The 12859-nt window shown below is 42.9% G+C and overlaps 1 protein-coding gene across 2 annotated transcripts in view; it reads right to left on the bottom strand.

Annotated features, from left to right (window-relative positions):
• AP4E1 (adaptor related protein complex 4 subunit epsilon 1) overlaps positions 1-12859 on the bottom strand; it is a 417135-nt gene that overhangs the window by 322467 nt on the left and 81809 nt on the right. The gene's annotated exons all lie outside the window — the stretch shown is intronic.

Below are 12859 nucleotides of genomic sequence, written 5' to 3'. Positions count from 1 at the left end.
AGAATGCTGTTGATATACATTAAAGCTCTTTTAACGTCAAGAGTATGAAGAGCTCTTTCCGCAATAGAATCAGGTTGCTGAAAGAATACAGGCAATTATATTGCCTAATTAACATGGAAAGGAGATAATACTTTGGGAAGAAACATGGGGTTTCTTCTGAGCACCACTTTGTCTCGGTGGAGTTGGAAGAATGGTTCTTTTAAGGTTAGTGCAAAAAGAACTATTGATAGACAGAATGCAGAACAATGTCATACATTCACCCCAGTACAGAGATCTGGGTCTAAATCCATTGTTTTTTTGATCACCATGCCATTCCAGTTTGGACCCAGCCATATGCAAATCAGTCTTGACCCTGTGGCCAATGGGAACAGTCCAGCCCGAACTGCCAGGCCATGTCCTTCGTGGAATGGAAACAAGCATCCTAGGGCCAGCTCTTTTAAGGTTAGTGCCTAAAGCACAGTGACATGTTTGAGCGAAGGGATTGCTATTACAAAAGCTACTTTCTAAGAGAAGTATTGGAGTTGGCAGGAATGTAGTGGTTCAAATGGAGGCCCAATGAACCTTGTTAGTACAATGTTGAGATTCATGCTGGCGCTGGTGTAAGTGTAGGAGAAATTACTCTTTTAAGTCCCTCAATGAATGCTTTAATGGCTGGAATCTTGAATAAAGATACATGTTATCTGTTTTGTAGATAGGCTGCAATTGCAGCAAGGTGTAGACGTATTGTTGTGTAGGCTAAACCTGTAGTTTGAAGATGCAACAGATAACACATAACTGTTTGTGTCTGTGCATCTAAAGGGTTTACTTTTTGACGCTGGCAGTAAAGTACAAATCTTCTTCTTTTGGTAGCATAGCGTTTTCTAGTTGTAGGCCTACAAGCTCCTTTTAGAATATCCATACACTGTTGTGGTAGGTTAAGATACCAAAATTCTATGACTTCAGGAGTCATATATCAAGGTTCATTTCCTTGGGCTTGGGATGTCGGATTTCGCCATGGCCCTGTGTGAGAACGTCTGGTTTGAGGGGAAGTTTCTCATGGGGAACTTGTGAGAGTTCCAGTAGTGTGGTGAACCATGGTTGACGAGCCAAGTCGGAGCTATGAGAAATAGGGTTATGGAGGTCTGCCGGAGTTTTTTTTTACCACAAATGAAATAAGTGGGAGAAGTGGAAACGTGTATGCAAATATCCCTGACCAGTTCATCCATAGAGCATTGCCCTAGAATAGTGGGTGTTGGAATCTGGATAAGAAGTTGAGGCATTTTGCGTTTTCTGGGGTTGCGAACAATTCTATTTTCGGAAATCCCCACTCTGGGGTGGCGTTCCAATTCGTATACTTGTTGCTCTGTCCTGCTGAGGAGGTTTGTAACTTGATTGTTTGGCTCCAGTACGTTTTGCCAGGATATAAAGGTTGTGGTGTACTGCTAACCGCCATATGGTCGGGGATAGGTGCGATAATTGCACAGAGCGAGTCCCCCTCCTGGTTTTGCAGATAGTACATAGTTGTTATATAGTCCGCCTGGACAAGGACAAACTTGTTTATTTTAGGTGAGAAGGGAATGCTTTCAATTTATTTAGTTTTTTGCAGTTTCATATAGCACAAACTCGATCCGAAGGTATTCGAGCGCTTTCCATGAGCACCTGCTGCGTTACAAAAATTTTTTTTTTTTGCCAGCTGACAAGTGAACAGCTTAAAGCTCTAGGTAATTTATATGGAGACCCTGGTATCTGGAGTCCCAAACACCCGGAATTGTGAGATTTTGAAAGTGAGCTTCCCATCCTTGCAGTGAAGTATCCACTCTGAAAAAGGATTGGGGAACTGGATCTAGAAACGCCACCCCTCTTGGACAGGTTTTGTGAGTTCAACCACTGTAGAGTGTGTGCTGTGCGGCTAGATCGTGTAGCTGACCCTGTGACTATTGGCGTGAGAGACAATCTTGCAGCCGTCTCGTATGTAAAAGGGCATGAGGGACTACTGCGATGAAGGATGCCTTCATGCCTAAAAGGTGCATTACTGTCTTGACTCTGACTTGAAGCCCAGATTGAAACTGTTGGACTAGGGCCAGGATGGTTGGTATTTGGTAGTACTTGGGTATGCTAACCCCAAGGGCTCATGGAGTGTGGCCGCTAGATATGGTTGTATTTGGGACGGTTGTACGTGGGATTTATGCAGGTTGATAGACAACCCTAGTTGATATAGTAGGGTGAGTGTTTCCTGTGTACGTTAGCAGCAAACATGAGCTGTTTGCCTTTATAAGCCAATCGTCTAAGTAAGAAAATACATGAATGTTTTGTCCACACAAATGTGCTGCCATGGGGCAGTGGTGACACCGAATGGAAGAACTTTGAATTGATAGTGCTTTCCTTGGAAGACAAAGCACAGGTATTTGCGGTGTGAGGAATGGATGGGTATATGACATTAGGTGTCTTTCAGGTCTAATGAAGGTATGAAGTCACACTTTTACAGCAATGGTATGATTTCCTGAAGGGTGACTATGTGTTAAGGTTCCGATAGGATGTAGTTAATCGGGGGCCTGAGGTCGAGAATGCGTCAAAGTGAGCTGTCCTTTTTGGGAATGAGAAAATATAGTGAATATACTCCTGTACCTTGATGTTGAACTGGCTCTAAGGCTCCTTTGGGTAAGAGAGCTGAAATCTCTTGTTTGAGGAGGGCTTGGTGGTGTATAGATAATTTGTGCTTGCAGGGGGAGCGGGGAGGGAATTTGGAGGAGTGGTAATGAGCTCCAGACATTAACCATGTTGGATAATGTCTAACACCCATTGATCTGTTGTGACAGATTTCCATGCAGTGTAAACGTTTTGAATACATCCCCCCAACAGGTGTTAGATGTTCGGGGGTAATGTACAGGAAGTCATTGTTTAGTATTGGTATTTGCGGTTCGGGTAGAATTTCTACAGCCTTTGTAATGGTTTCCTCAATAGGATCCTCTGTAGAAGCTTTTAGAGGTGGATGACTGTCCTTGGTTTTTGTAGGAGGACCCTGTAGCGTCCGTAGAGGCAGATCAGGCAACACGTTGGATGATGAAAAGAATAGGTAGGAGTTTGGAGAGCCCACATAGATTTTGCTACTTCTGTGTCTTTTTTTTCCATCCTTTCAAGGGCTGTATCTACTTGTGACCCAAAGAGGTGCTCCTTGTCGAAGGGAAGATTAATTATTGTTTTTTGTACTTCAGGTTTAAAACCTGAGGCACGAAGCCAAGTGCGTCTATGGAGGAGAAGGCTGGGATGTATGCCTCTCGCTGAAGTGTCTGGGGAATCTAGCACACACTTGATGGAGGCATTAATAATTAACTTCCCCTCATTAACTATTTCATAACCACTTTTTTGAACTCCTCTGGAAGGTGTTAAAGGAGTTCCTCCATTTCGTCCCAGTGGACCCTGTCATAGGGTGCCAGTAGGGCTTGACTGTTGGCAATTCGCCAAGGATTTGTGGATTGGGCTGCAAAACCGTTTCCTGGAGGCGTCAATCAGTTTTGACTCCTTTTCTAGGGGAGGTGAATCCCCAGTTGCCTTTTCCTTGCATTAGCTACTAACAAACAGTCAGGTGTTAAGTGTCCTTCAAAATATATATATTATACACACACACACATATTTTTATATATATATATATTCACTTAAAAAAACATAAGTTTCACACACGTTATAGTTAGGAAATAGCATTTAAAAAACCTTGCAAATTCACTTAAAAAAACCATAGGTTTCACACATGTTATAGTTAGCTGGACATTTCCCTCGTAAAAAACCAATGAAATTCCCCCGTTATAGTTAGTGCAGGCAACTATAACTCACGCGACCGCAATCCTCTGCTGATGACGTCAGATATTACATCACTGATTACATATGTGTTTTTCTGAAAAATAAATATTTGTAATATATGTATAGCTAAAGATTAATGGAAGAAGACATGGGTAAATAGGTGTCTAAATACAGTGATGTAATATCTGACGTCATCAGCAGAGGATTGCGGTCGCGTGAGTTATAGTTGCCTGCACTAAATATAACGGGGGAATTTCATTGGTTTTTTACGAGGGAAATGTCCAGCTAACTATAACATGTGTGAAACCTATGGTTTTTTAAGTGAATTTGCAAGGTTTTTTAAATGCTAATTCCTAACTATAACGTGTGTGAAACCTATGGTTTTTAAGTGAATTTGTACGTTTTTTTAAATGCTAAGTTATGTATTTATTAATATTTTTTTTTCAGGTTTTTCACCGTGCGCGTGCTGAGGGCACTCGCTGCGCTTCGCGCACCGAGCGCCCACGATGCGTTGTGCGTGCCGTGTGCGCGCCACCCGCGCTTTTTCGTCAAATAAAATAAATGTTTTTTTCACCCTTGGGTGTCCTTCAGTGACCCACTGACAAAGGCTAGGGGGTCAGGAACTGTCCACCCTGCCCCCTTTTCACGTTCTCCACCTTTGTTTTTCACTGCCTCAGACTGCGAGAGACAAAATGGCGGCCGACACTTCCTGATTTCGACCGATTCGAATGTTTACTGACATCTAACAACCAATCAGAATTGCGCTCGCACACGTCACCGTGCATGCACGGTGCGCGCTTATAGATATATATGTACTTTTAACTGAAATTTTCTCTGGAACTACTGAACAGATTGACTCCATATATTCAAAAGGCACAGTCCTGACCGGAGGACTACCGCTCAGCCAAATTTCAAGTAATTCTGTTCAGCCGTTCGGGCTGTACCTTGGACTAAAGGTCCCTATGGAAAAATGCATGGGGAAAACGCGTTTTGGGACCCCCCCTTTTTTCTCGGCCCCCGCTTGACTAATCACCCCGAGACTTTCAGGGTAGGAGCGGAGCGCCCCACCTATTTTGAAAAATTTGCGAGGATTCGTCAACCGGCGGCAAAGTTATTCAAAATAGAATTTTCAGATTTCCTATGGAAACACGGTCCTAACTATAACTATCTACTGGCGACCGCCAGTAGATAATATATACACACACACACATATATTATATATATATATATATATATATATATATATATATATATATTATCTACTGGCGGTCGCCAGTAGATAGTTATAGTTAGGACCGAGTTTCCATAGGAAATCTGAAAATTCTATTTTTAATAACTTTGGCGCCGGTTGACGAATCCTCGCAAAATTTTCAAAACTAATGGGGCGCTCCGCTCAGCTCCTACCCTGAAATTCTCGGGGTGATTCGTCAAGCGGGGGCCGAGAAAAAGGGGGGGTCCCAAAACGCGTTTTCCCCATGTATTTTTCCATAGGACCTTTAGTCGCAGCTACAGCCCGAACGGCTGAACAGAATTACGTGAAATTTGGCAGAGAGGTAGCCATAAGGTCAAGGAAGTGCCTTTTGCAGGTCTGGTGTAAATCTGTTCAGTATTTCCTGAGAAAATAGCATTTAAAAGCATATATATATCTATACGCGTGCAGGGTGCGCGCACCGTGCGCGCACCGTGCGAGCACCCTAACATGCGCGAGCGTAATTCTGATTGGTGGTTACCTGTTAGTCAACGTTCGAATCGGTCGAAATCAGGAAGTGTCGGCCGCCATTTGGTTTGTTTTCAGTGTGAGAGTGAAAAAGGAAGGTGGCGAACGTGAAAAGGGGGCAGGGTAGAGAGTTCCTGACCCCCTAGCCTTTGTCACGGGGTCCCTGAAGAACCCCGAAGGCAAAAAAAAATATTTATTTTTTTTTAAATCGCGGGGGTGCGCGCACCGTGCGCGCACGGTGAAAAACACAAAAAAAATAAAAAAATGTTTTTTGGTTTTTTTTAAATCGCGGGGTGCGATAAACGTAGTTTATTGTAAAATAAATATATAAAAAAAATACATAAATAAATTAGCATTTAAAAAACCGTACAAATTCACTGAAAAAACCATAGGTTTCACACACGTTATAGTTAGGAATTAGCATTGAAAAAACCTTGCAAATTCACTTAAAAAACCATAGGTTTCACACATGTTATAGTTAGGTGGATATTTCACTCGTAAAAAACCAATGAAATTCCCCCGTTATAGTTAGTTCAGATAACTATAACTCGCGCGACCGCCACTCTATCACAAGGATGATGTCATGAGTGATGCCACTGACCATGTCATGAGTGATGTAATATGTGACGTCATGAGCAGTGGATTGCGGGCGCGCGAGTTATAGTTATCTGAACTAACTATAACGGGGGAATTTTATTGGTTTTTTACGAGTGAAATATCCACCTAACTATAACATGTGTGAAACCTATGGTTTTTTAAGTGAATATATATATATATATATATACACACACATATACATACACACATGCACACATATATACATACATGTACATTCATACATACATATATATTTATATACATTCACATACATTAGTCAGATGGTGTCAATCCTTGTGATTATTTGTGATTTTACTGGGTCTTTAAAAATGTAATCTACATGATGAGCACTCCTTTGAGCATTGATGAATATTGAGATCCTCGTTGAGCAGTAGTGAGGGTCTCAAAGAGGAAGTCATCCTCTAGAGGGTCCTTATGTAGGGGGCACCTAGTGGTATGCTGCAGCTCTGGCAATTTAAGTCCTAATAAACTGAAGCATCATCTGGTGGGGATGGGCGTGTAGGATAGAGATCTGGATCTGTATCCCTCTGTGGCTCTATATCATAGGTGCCCCATGGGTACCCAGGATGGGAGTCCTCTCCTGTATTATCATTGTCATTTAATATTGGTGAATGTGGTGAGAAATCACCTTCTTCAGATTAGTGTGGTGAAGCGGGAGGTGGAGTGAAGGCTGGGGGTGTTGATGGTGAAATTGGAGAGCTAGGAAGAGGAGCGTGTAAAGGGCTAGTGGCAATGCCCTTTTTCTGCCTCTTGAGAGGTGGAGCTGGAGTATCAATAGCCTCTTCAAAGGAAAAATGTTTCTTACAGGGTTGAAGCGCTGCCGGTTGGAGGATAATTTTCTTTGTTCTGGGCTGAATTTATAACGTCTTTTTGCCTCGGATCAAGCTGCTCTTGCATGGTTTCGAGAATTGGCTCCAGTGGTGTTTTCAGACTGAAGGTGTAGCATGTTGCGTTTTCAGTGCCGCTGTGGTCTGTCCATCAATTGTTCTTTTTGAATTGGTCACCCCGAGTGGGACGGGTATGCCCAGATGTGGGTCCTGTGCTCTCCATGCCACTGGAGTCAAGCTATCCTGGCTGATGAGGGGTGAAACACCAAAACCGGTCCTAGGATGCTTGCTTCCAGTCCAGCGAGAATCTGGCCTGGCAGTACAGCCTGGACTGTTCCCATTGGGTGCAGAATCAAGACTGATTTGCATATGGCTGGGTTCAAACTGAAATGGCATGGGGAGCAAAAAAACTATGGCTTTAGGCCAAGATCTCTGTACGGGGGTGAATGTATGACATTGTTCTGCATTCTGTCCATCAATTGTTCGTTTTGCAGTGGTCGGTGCCGAAGCACTATGCCCTTCATCTTTTGGTACCAAACCTAATGTCCGATAGGTCGGTGCTGAATCTGATTTGTTGGAAGCCCTTGCTGTTGGCTGAAGTTTGAGCACCGAGGGCGGGGTTACCGAGTCTGTATTTCGGTGAGCGCCACGGCTTTTGTGTAGTGGTGGCCCCTGAGCAGGTTTATCGGTCAGAGACAATATTTTGGGCTTCGGATCGGGGGCAGGTGTACTCACGGTCCGATGGCTCCCTGAAGATTACAGAATGACTTGATCTTGCTCAACCTCTGACTCAGAATTGGATTTGTGGATGGAGAAGGATTCCTCGTAGACTGCTAAGGTTTCCTCTTCTTCCTCATCCTGTCGACCACATTTTTCAGGGTTGTTGTCCGTTTGTATGTGCTGCATTTTGAATAGCCATGCGCGCCGATCACAAATAGCCTTTTTAGATTGGAACGATCTGAAGGCCTCACAGGCATCTTGCCTACGGTCAGAAGATAGACAAAGTACAGACCGAATGCAGGTCGATGTGAGGGTATTTGGAATGGCAAATTGAACAGAAGCGGAACGAAGTGCGTTCCATCAGCAGCTAATTTTCCGGTTAGAGCTGTTAAATTGGAAAGGGCACAGCTGGGCATGGCCCGTAGGCCATCGAAGAGAGTCGAAGGTCTCAACGTGTAAAAATTTTATTTTTCTCAAAACGCAAGATTGACTATGCGATCGAGACATACTGTAGAGAAAGGGATCTATTGGTGAATGGAAAGGAGCCCAAAAGTATCTCGAACCAGAGCGCGAGAGAGTACATCCGAACCTGCTGGCGGGAAAGGAACCATCTACAAATGGAGTCAATGCCCATGGGTAGTATCATCAAAAGTAAGAGTCACACAGCCTCATGACTCAATAATGTCTTCAAACAAAAACAACTTGGAATCATCCGTGTCCAACACTAGATGGCAGACTTATGCAAAGGATGTGCAGCTACAGCCACACATGCCTCAAAAATACATTTTCATCTTCACAAATGACTAGTGGAGCTTCATATGCAACTAAGACCAACTCCAACCAATGCATAAAACCTTGGACATACACAGATGGTCTTTAGCTGAAGCACAGAGTGCAATAATTTCATTTCTGTTGTGAAAATAATAACTCAATTGCCCTGTTTATTCAGAAGGATTTTTGCAACTGTTCTTAGAGGAATACACATGCTAAATGCAATGCTTCTTCGGGGGTTGGGTGCATCAGTGAAAAGGTTTGGGAAACTGAGGTAGTTTTCCAAAACAGACGCAAAGTTTCTGTAAAAGAATCCAAAACTAGCAAGATTTCAGAAATTCAATTTAATTTTAAGCTTGTTACCAGACGTGCTGTACTCCCTTACAACAGTAAAACAACTAGATACAGTTCCATGTTAGCATTCCGTGCCCAGGCATGTTTGACTCCACAAACCCACAGAACATAAAAGGTGATCATCTAAAAAGTATGCACATGTCCTAGCACCCGATATAAATTACATATAACCCATTACAAGCATATTGCCCCCAACTGAAGTAAGCTACTCAGATCTTAACTACAGATCAGGTATATAGGATGAAAGGCTGCAGCTAAATAGGAGTGCCATGTTCACGAAGATGCTTCTCAAACGTACAGAAGTGCTTACTGTTCCAGCACCATATCCCCTCCGCCTCAACCCTACATCCGCAAGGGGCTACAGCAGATTATCCAAGTCTACTCCAGGCAGGGTTGCAGAAATGAATCTTTTTTAGAGGCCATGGAAGCCGGATGGGCATATTAACCAGGTGTGTTGAAAATGCTTTTTCTTCCCCTAATACATTTGATAAGGAGACTGCTCTTATGGAGACTGGGTGGGAAAAGTAAGAAGTAAGATATTTTTCAACCCGGATTGCTCCTCTTTAAAAGTCACTGAAAATGTTCATGGGATTGTCAGTATGAACAGCAGATAAGCTTACTGGTGGATGTCTGCTTTAGAGTGTGGAATCAGTGAACTATTTTTACAGGCCTGAGAAGACCATCTGCACAAATTAAGAAATATAGTCCCGGATTAAAGGCTTCCTGTTTTGGTGAGATGGGTTTTAAAAAGTATCCATGAATGGGATATGCAGGGCAAGTAAAAATGAATTCTGTTTAAGTAAAAATCATAGTGGCCAATGCGCGAGGTTAATGTCCGTTACCTCAAAGATGCTCTGGTAATGGCTTAAGTGATGTAAAGTGTTCTGCACCATTACGTACAATCACAATACGAAAGTATGGGAGAGGACAAGCATGGAGTTCTTCTTTGTGCTTCGCATTACAACTAGCTGAACTGGAGTAAACGACAGTACAGAGTCTACGCATGTACTACAACCTGAAAATTAGGCCAAACAAAACAATGCACCAGTGCCACTGTGTTTCAGCTGATGGTGGATTGATGTTCTAAAATTGCTTTCTAGGGGCTGAAAGGGTTTCACTGGCCTCTAACAAAACTGGTGCACCACACCACAGGATGCTGATGATACAGTTCTGTATCCACAGATTCTAGGATCAGTTACAATGGCTTATAGAAATACTTTGATGAACTGTTTCGTATTTTAGTTACTACTTATATCATTTGTGAAACTCAAAATCCTTTTTACACATACTAGACAACGTATAGAATGTGTGTCAAATTCCCCCCACCATTCAATTCTTTGTCAATGCGGCCGTTCGGTTTATGATTTCAGCTCCAATTTTATGTTGTATATTGTCACTTCACATGGATTGTTCTAGGTAGTTTGCACTAAAATATTTAATATCTAAACCTTTTGTTTTGGTGAGGTGTCCTGGTGTACTATTCTTTCCATAGCAAAATATTTTCTAATATTGCCCCAGAGCTTTTTATTAAACAGTTTTTCTGAAGCACCAAAGAGTTTGATGGTGCTGATTTCAATATATACTTATTAATAAAAGAAAGCTGCTTGGCAAAAACAGGTCTTTAACCCTTCTGAAAGACCAAAAACCCGAATGAGTGGACAGGCATACATAAAGGACTGCGGTTGCTGTAAAACAGGAAAATGTTAGGTCATTTCTTTGTTGCTAGAGTCACATACATGGACAGGCATATTGGAGAATGGAGATGAAAGAAATTGGGTCACTGATTGACCGGTCACCACAATCCTGGTCAGGGTAAGGCACAAGCAAACCCAAAATGAACCACTGTTCAACCCCATGGTAGCTTGGCACACAGCAGTCAGGCTTAATGTATAGGCAATGTGTAAAGAATTTGAGCACCACTTCAAACAGTTATAATGTAAAAACCACAGTCGAAGATGCGCTGTGCTGCCAAAGCAATGCGGCGAGGTTGCGATGCGAGGGCCAAGACTGGCGTCGAGAATCCTGTCGATGGGGCTTGCGTAGTCCGGCATCTAAGATACGGCGCACAGTAGGGGTGATGCACGTTTGCACCATGCAGAAGTGAGATGCGTCTCCTTCGCCTGTTCCACAAAGGCTGACACTGCCCCTTAAGCCCGCTTCCATGGGTGCAGGCCTGGGGCTGCACCACCTGGCAGAGCAGACTCACAGACGGCAGAGTCCAGGCATAGATGCAAGTTTGTTCGAAGCCTGTTAGGTCAGTGAGGCTACTGATCAGGAGAACGACCAACTAGCTCTTGGAGTCACTCTGGGTTCTGGGTTCAAGAGATACAGGGCTAATCCTGCTCACCCAGGCAGTAGGGAAACATGTAACTGGTCAGAACAGTGGTAGTCCTTTCAGTAGCACAGCAGCACTTCTTCCTGGCAAAGTATTCTATTCACATGTCCAGAAGTGTACTGAATTGGTGGTGTCTGAGGTCCAGTATTTATACCCAGTTGTGCCTTTGAAGTGGGGAGAAGATTCTAGAGGGTTCCTTTGAAGGTCCCAGGCATCCAGCCTCCCCTGCTCTGGTTCCAGACTAACTACAGGGGGTATACAGCCCTTTGTGGGGAGCCATGACACAGCCAATTCAGGTGCAAGTATGGATGGGCCTAGCTCCTCCTTCCCATCCTGCCATTGATGGCCTATCCAGCACACCTAAGATTTCTATTGTGTGTGGCTGTCTAGGAGGAATACACAACGCTCATCTGTCAGCTACACCCAGTCATGTGACCAGAGACAGGTTACAGGAACTAAATGGCTAAGGCAAGAAAATACCAACTTTTTTATTGTGGCATTTCTAGAATTGCAGTTTAAATTCAACTTCACCATAAGTTAGGGTTTTAAATTGTGATTAAAGAGACACCAAAAATGAACTGTTTATCTCTTCCCATTCGAAAATTAAACTTATAAAATGTAAAAAGGCAAATTCAATGTTATTATTCTACGGCAGAGATAAGCCTTGCAGTAGTAAAAAACGAATATTTCACTACGAGGACGTGTAACACTTAAAAGTATATGTCCTATTTTTTAAATACATTGCATCCTGCCCTCTGCAGCATTCAATTTACTGTCCCTGGACACATGTAGTGCCACTTTACAAGGGACTTATATGTAAATTAAATATGCCAATTGGGTAAAAGCCAATGTTACCATGTTTAGAGGAGAGAGCATGAGCAGTTTAGCACAGGTTAGCAGTGGTAAATTGCACAGAGTCCTAAGCCCAGCAAAAACGAGGTCAGCAAAAATGGCGGAGGTAGGCAAAATATTTGGGAGACGACCACTCTAAGGTTGAGCACTGTCCTTCTAGGGCGTGGTGTTCCTCCGGCTGCCATCTTCCTCCCATTTTTAACTGCTGTGAGTCATTATCTCACCCAGGTTGTAATTTTGTTGTTTTCTCTAGATGTTACCCATCCAGAACTCATTAGAGGACAGCTTTGGATGGAGTGAGTCCTACCACGCTCCCTGACCCCCCCCTCCCCCAAGCAAAATCCCTGGGGTTTACGCAGGAAACTAAACATTGCATCTGAACACTATATTAAATCTACTCTTAGATTTGCATAGTATCAAGGATCTCAATTTGAGACAGCCTCTTTCTCAAACTGGGCTAGAAGTATTATTTAAATTGACTTTCGTAATGTGGTCTCGATCAGTCATCCGTAGACCCTACTGGCAGCAATAATACTACAGCCCTTTAAACCAGGTGGTGTATTTACATAACATCAAGAAGCCAACAGTGCTATAATTGCGCAACAGAATACCATTTATTCCAAACTCCATTAGATATATAGTAAGCTTCTGTTCATCTGGCAGAGAAACTGATCATCTTAGTAAGAGCTGGGGGTATACAGGTTTGAGAATCTAAGAGATCTAAAGTTAGTTAATCTCTAGTGACACAGCAACATGATAGAATGCACTATAAGTGATAATACAATTTCTGAATTTGAGAAATAAAAATACATTTTCTTCAGACACACATTCGGAAAATTAATTGAAAGACATTTCCTGGTTCTCCTCGCCTCCGGAGCCAGCAGACATTAA

This window comes from Triturus cristatus, chromosome 3_1, assembly GCF_964204655.1.
Source record: "Triturus cristatus chromosome 3_1, aTriCri1.1, whole genome shotgun sequence".
Lineage (NCBI taxonomy): Eukaryota > Metazoa > Chordata > Amphibia > Caudata > Salamandridae > Triturus > Triturus cristatus.
This window is presented reverse-complemented; position numbering and strand designations above follow the sequence as displayed.